This window comes from Muntiacus reevesi, chromosome 10 (genome assembly GCF_963930625.1).
Source record: "Muntiacus reevesi chromosome 10, mMunRee1.1, whole genome shotgun sequence".
NCBI classification, from domain to species: Eukaryota; Metazoa; Chordata; class Mammalia; order Artiodactyla; family Cervidae; genus Muntiacus; species Muntiacus reevesi.
The window spans coordinates 7,604,046-7,611,282 of NC_089258.1; the positions used below are offsets into that span (position 1 = coordinate 7,604,046).

The 7,237-nt window shown below is 40.5% G+C and overlaps 1 pseudogene; it reads right to left on the reverse strand.

Moving 5' to 3' along the window:
• Window positions 1-3,672: 3,672 nt before the first annotated feature.
• LOC136143845 (cytochrome c oxidase subunit 6C-like) lies at window positions 3,673-3,905 on the reverse strand (annotated as a pseudogene).
• Window positions 3,906-7,237: the final 3,332 nt, after the last annotated feature.

Here is a 7,237-nt window from a genome sequence, read left to right on the forward strand (position 1 = left end):
AAGTAGAGGTGGGCATTTTAAAAAGGACCGTGTAATACATGTCTGTAGCTGAGATTGTTGTTGTTCTTTGTCGCTAAGTCGTGTCTGACTCTTTTTGTGATCCCAAGGACTGCAACCCGCCAGACTCCTCTGTCCATGGGATTTTCCAGGCAAGAATACTGGAGTAGGTTGACATGTTCTCCTTCAGGGGATCTTCCTGACCCAGGGATCGAAACCACCTCTCTTGCTTGGCAGGCAGACTGTTTACCACCGAGCCACTTGGAAGCCCATAGTTGAGATTACGGTGAAATAAACTGACAAAAAGGAAGGTAGAGTCTAGCAAAAGGGTCCCAAGTGAATTCCTGAGTTTGTTTACCACAAAACAGTGATTCTCAACTGGAGGTGTTTTTGCCCCCATCATTGGACATTTGACAACGTTTGGAAGCACTTTTGGTGGTCACAACCAGGGAGAAGGGATGTTACTGGAATCTAGTGGGCAGTGGCCAGGGACACTGTTTAACATTCTTTAATGCACAGAACAGCCCCCTACAACAAAGAATTATCAGGCCCAAAATGTCAACAGAGACACAGTTGAGAAACCTTCAGAGTTTTCCTAGGACATCACCTGTAATAAACCTTTAGGATGTTACATAAATTCAGCTCTCTTACCACAAAGAATCAGGAGAAATTTATTCAGTAGAAGAAAATCCAAGATTATCAACTTGGACATCCAAACCTTAGTCAACAGTACTATTTTGTAAATTTAAGCGACATCACAAAGAGTACACACTTTGCAAGGAGACTTACAAATAAAACAACTCACAGCATATAGTTCCTTTAATTTAAAAGCTTATGGTTCTATGTACTGGAACTTTTTTAGTAAGTTTCAGTAGTATTAACTGTATTTTCTCGCTTGTTCAGATTATTTCTGGTGAATCTTGGTCCACAGTTCCTTTTCAATACAGGTCAATAAATTAAAAAAAAAAAGTTTCTGGACTTCCCTGGTTCAATCCCTGCTCCAGGAAGATTCCACACGCTGTGGAGCAACTAAGCCTGTATGCCACAACTACAGAACCTGTGCTCCAGAGTCTGAGAGCCTCAACTACTGAAACCCTTGCACCTAGAGCCAGCCCTCTGCAACAAAATGTAGCCCCCTTCTTGCCACAACTAGAGAAAGTCCACTTACATCAAAGACCCAGTGCAGCAAAATATAAATAAGTAAAAATAAAAGTTTAGGGTCATACCTGGATTCAGCTGTTTTAGCACAATGAACTTGGGGAAAATTTATGAAACAGAGGGGTTAAGGAGGTAAAATAAATAAGTATTATGAGTGGAGTTGGGAAGGATCCCACTCCTGGCTATGTCATTAGAGAAATTCTCACACATGTGCATAAAAAACACATAAGAGGATATCTTATCACAAAATTATTTGTGATGATTTAAGGGATGGACACAATGAGGCATCCATCATTGGAGTGTTATATCAGAATAAAGAGCAATGAAGTAGATATACACACAATATTGTAAACAGATCTTTAAAACAAGGTGCTGAGTGGGCGGGGGCAGGGAAGAGTAAGGAACAGTAAGAGACCTCCAGCACAATACTATTGATTGAAATTAAAAATTCATGCTTATAAAATCGTGCCTCGTGCTCTTAAGAACACTCACAAATAGCATGATTTACAAATGTTAGGCCCTGCACGCACTTTACAGTCAAAGAAAAGTTTCCACTGCCACCTGGTGATCAGTTCAGTTCAGTTCAGTCGCTCAGTCGTGTCCGACTATTTGTGACCCCATGGAGGGCAGCACACCAGAACTCTCTGTCCATCACCAACTCCCAGAGTTTACTCAAACTCATGTCTGTTGAATCGGTGATGCCATCCAACAATCTCATCCTCTGTCGTCCCCTTCTCCTCCTGCCTTCAATCTTTCCCAGTATCAGGGTCTTTTATAATGAGTCAGTTCTTCCCATCAGGTGGCCAAATTATTGGACTTTCAGCTTCAGCATCAGTCCTTCCAATGACCACCCAGGACTGATCTCCTTTAGGATGGACTGGTTGGATCTTCTTGCAGTCCAATGGACTCTCAAGACTCTTCTCCAATACCACAGTTCAAAAGCATAAATTCTTTGGTGCTCAGTTTTCTTTATTGTCCAACTCTCACATCCATACATGACCACTGGAAAAACAACAGCCTTGACTAGATGGACCTTTGTTGGCAAAGTAATGTCTCTGCTTTTTAATATGCTGTCTAGGTTGGTCATAGTTTATCTTCCCAGGAACAAGCATCTTTTAATTTCATGGCTGCAGTTACCATCCACAGTGATTTTAGAGCCCAAGAAAATAAAGTCTGTCACTGTGTCCACTGTTTCCCCATCTATTTGCCGTGAAGTGATGGGACCAGATGCCATGATCTTAGTTTTCTGAATGTTGAGTCTCAAGCCTACTTTTTCACTTTCCTCTTTCACTTTCAAGAGGCTCTTTAGTTCCTCTTCACTTTCTGCCATAAGGGTGGTGTCATCTGCATATCTCAGGTTATTGATATTTCTCCTGGCAATCTTGATTCCAGTTTGTGCTTCCTCCAGCCCAGCATTTCTCATGATGTACTCTGCATATAAGTTAAATAAGCACAATCACAATATACAGTCTTGACATACTCCTTTCCCGATTTGGAATCAGTCCAAATGTTGTTCCATGTCCAGTTCTAACTGTTGCTTCCATGTCCAGTTCTAACTGTTGCTTCTTGACCTGCATGCAGATTTCTCAAGAGGCAGGTCAGGTGGTCTGGTATTCCCCTATGTTTAAGAATTTTCCGGTTTGTTGTGACCCACACAGTCAAAGGCTTTGGCACAGTCAATAAAGCAGAAGTAGATGTTTTTCTGGAACTTTCTTGCTTATTTGATGATCCAACAGATGTTGGCAATTTGATCTCTGGTTCTTCTGCCTTTTCTAAAACCAGCTTGAACATCTGGAAGTTCACGGTTCATGTATTGTTGAAGCCTGGCTTGGTGAATTTTGAGCATTACTTTGCTAGCGTGTGAAATGAGTGCAATTATGTGGTAGTTTGAACATTCTTTGGCATTGGCTTTCTTTGGGATTGGAATGAAAACTGACCTTTTCCAGCTATGTGGCCACTGCTGAGTTTTACAAATTTGCTGGCATATTGAGTGCAGCACTTTGACAGCATCATCTTTTAGGATTTGAAATGGCTCAACTGGAATTCCATCACCTTCACTAGCTTTGTTTTTAATGATGTTTCCTAAGGCCCGCTTGACTTCGTATTCCAGGATGTCTGGCTGTAGGTGAGTGATCACACCATCATGGTTATCTGGGTCATGAAGATCTTTTCTGTATAGTTCTTCTGTGTATTCTTGCCACCTCTTCTTAATATCTTCTGCTTCTGTTGGGTCCATACCATTTCTGTCCTTTATTGTGCCCATCTTTGCATGAAATGTTCCCTTGGTATCTTTAATTTTCTTGAAGAGATCTCTAGTCTTTCCCATTCTATTGCTTTCCTCTGTTTCTTTGCACTGATCACTGACGAAGGCTTTCTTTTTTTTTTTCCCCCCACAGTATTTGTTAATTGTTTATTTATTGAGAGACTATTTCTCACCCCAGATAGTCATAGTTTCATAGTTCAGGAACACAGGAAAGTGACAAACTTCCATGGAACTCAATCCAAGAATTTCTTTATATTCCAAGTCACTTTGCACTCTGAAAAATACCAGCCTTCCTCATCTCCTCAAAATCTTTCATGGAATCATAATTTCTGTAGAAATCTGCATATGCCTTCTTTCTTCGTTCAGCCACAGCAAACTTATAGAAAGTTGCAAACCCCAGGGAGACCATGAATGCTCCAACAATATGAAATCACAGACGTTTGGCCAGGAGGCCACGCATCTGAGGTTTTGCCAAAACAGTGAACATGGTAGTTTTTCTTCTCGACAGCTCAACCGCAACATCCTTCCAGGCTGATGGAGAAATGAACCAGGAAGGCTTTCTTATCTCTCCTTGCTAGTCTTTGGAACTTTTGAAATGCATACATTACCGTATGTAATAGCCAATAGGAATTTGCTGTATAGCCCAGGGAGCTGAGCCTGGTGCTCTGTGACAACATAGAGGGGTGGGAGGGGTGGGAGGAGGGAGGAAGGCTCAAGAGGGAGGGGACACATGTACACCTATGACTGACTCGTGTTGATGTATGGCAGAAACCAACACAACATTGTAAAGCAATTATCCTCTAATTAAAAATAAATACATCATAAAAAATATAGCTGTTCTCTTGCACTCTGCACATCCCCTGCTCAACCAGTGTCTGTTTCACCTACACCTGCTCACATGACTGACCATCCTATGTACTTGCCTCCAGACCCCCACTAGTGGTTGTTCTAAACTTTCCTTTTTTGTTTTATTAAAGTATAGTCGTGTAGAATGTTGTTTTACCTTATGGTGAACCGTAAAGTGATACATGATAGTTAGCATTTGCTAATCCCAGACTCCAATCCATCCTTTCGCCAGCTCCCTGTTCTAGTTTAGCTCAGAGCATCCCCATCACAATAGTTTATCAAAAGGATGGTGAGGGGCATTCTCTTAGGCTGGTTTCCCTAGTAACCAATGAGCCAATCTGTCTTCAGTTCCCCCTCTCCCTGTTAATCTCCCTCTCTTTCCTGGAGTGAAGAATGCTTGGCGACATGTCTTGCCCACTGTCTACCACACTCACACTTGGGGTATTAATCCAGGACTTGGCTTCAGACATACAAGCTCTCCCTGTCCCTTAAACCATTGACATCTCTGTCACTGACTCCAGACTCTCTCTTCAGTCTTGATGTTGTAGGAAGATGGGATGCAAGAGGATGGTCATGTCTTGGGTGAGTCCACCCAAGTTCACCCAGGTCTTGGGTGAGTCCACCAAGTGACGGTCCTTGGCTTCACACAGGAAAAATTTCAAGAGTGAGCCATAGTAAAGCGAAAGCAGGTTTGTTCAGGAACATACACACTCCATAGATGGAGTGTGGGCCTTCTCAGAAGATGAGAGGCAGCCCTGGGTCATGAGGTCAGCTTGGAAAGTGAGAGCAGCCCCAAAATATGGGGTGGTTAGTTTTTATGGGCTGGGTAATTTAATATGCTAATAAGAGGGAGGAATATTCTAACTATCTTAGAGAAGGGTGGGGATTTCCAGGAGTTTGAGCACCGCTAACTTTTTGTCCTTTGTGGTCAGCCTCAGAACTGTCATGCTGCCTATGGGTGTATCATTTAGCAAATGCTAATGTACTATAATGAGCTTATAATGAGACTCAAGGTGTACTGGAAGTCAAACCTTCGGCCACCTTGGGCCTAGTAGGTTTTAGCCAGTTTTTTGTTTTTTTTTTTAAACTGGAGTATAGTTGATTTGCAATGTTGTGTTAGGTTCAGGTATAGAACAAAGTGAATCAGTTATACATGTACATATATCTACTCTTTTTTAGATTCTTTACCCATAAAGGCCATTACAGTGTATTGAAGAGTTCCCTGTGCTATGCAATAGGTCCTTATTAGTTATCTGCTTTATTTTTTTTCCTATGTAGACCATCTTTTTGTCTTTATTGAATTTGTTACAATATTGCTTCTGTTTTATGTTTTGTTGGGTTTTTTTTGGCCCTGAAGCATGTGGGATCTTAGCTCCCTGACCAAAGATTGAACCCTTATCCCCTGCATTGGAAAAATGAAATCTTAACCATTGGACTGCCAGGGAAGACCCTCGTGATCTATTTTATGCATAGTAACGTGTATATGTCAACCCCAATCTTCCAGTTTATCTCTCCCTAGACTTGCCCCCTGGTAACAAGAAGCTTGTTTTCCACATCTGTAAGTCTATTTCTGTTTTGTATTTGTATCTTATTATAAATAAGTTAATTGGTACCATTTTTTTAGATTCCATATATAAGCAGTATGATATAATATTTGTCCTCTGTCTGACTTCACTCAGTATGACGACCTCTGGGTCCATCTACGTTGCTGCAAATGAAATTGTTTCATTCCTTTTTATGGCTGAGTAATACTCCATTGTATACATATATACAACATCTTTTTAATCCACTCCTCTGTTGAGGGACATTTAGGTTGCTTCTGTGTCTTGGTTATTGTAAATGGTGCTGCAGTGAATAATAGGGTACAAGAATCTTTTTGAATTATGGCTTTCTCTGGCTGTATGCCCAGGAGTGGGATTGCTGGATCATATAGTAGCTCTATTTTTAGCCTTTTAAAGAACTTCCATACTGTTCTCCATGGTGGCTGCACCAGCTTATATTACCACCAACAGTACGAGAGGATTCCTTTTCTCTACACCCTCTCCAGCATTTATTATTTGTAGAATTTTTTGATGATGCCATTCCTGCCCATGTGAGGTGATGATACTTCACTATGGTTTTGAATTGTATTTCTGTAATAGTTAGTGTTGTCAAGCATCTTTTCATGTGCTTTTTAGCTATCTGTATGTCTTCTTTGGAGAAAAGTCTATTTAGATCTCCCACCCATTTGTTTGATTGAGTTTTTTTTAAATATTAAACTGCATGAACTGTTTGTAATATTTTGGAGATTAATCCCTTGTCAGTTGCTTTATTTGCCAATATGTTCTCCCACTCTGAGGGTTGTCTTTTCATACTGTTTATGATTTCTTTTGCTGTGCAAAAACTTTTCAGTTTAATCAGATCCCGTTTGTTTATTTTTGTGTTTTATTTTCATTACTCTAGGAGATGGATTGAAAAAGAGCTTGCTGTGGTTGGTGTCAAAGAGTGTTCTGTGGAGAGGGAGGTGGGAGGGGAGATCGGGATGGGGAATACATGTAACTCCATGGCTGATTCATGTCAATGTATGACAAAACCCACTGCAATGTTGTGAAGTAATTAGCCTCCAACTAATAAAAATAAATGGAAAAACAAACAAACAAACAAACAAAAAAGTGTTCTGCCTGTGTTTTCCTCTAAGGGTGTTTTAGTTTCTGGTCTTACACTTAGGTCTTCAATCTGTTTTGAGTTTATTTTTGTGTATGGTGTTAGGGAATGTTCTAATTTCATTCTTTTACATGTAGCTGTCCAGTTTTCCCAGCACCAGTTACTGAAGAGACTATCTTTTCTCAATTGTTATATTCTTGCCTCTTTGTTATAGTTTAGGTGACCATAGGTTTGTCTCTGGACTTCTTGTGCTGTTCCATTGATCTATATTTCTGTGTTTGTGTTAGTACTATACTGTCTTGATTATCGTAGCTTCATAGTATAGTCTGA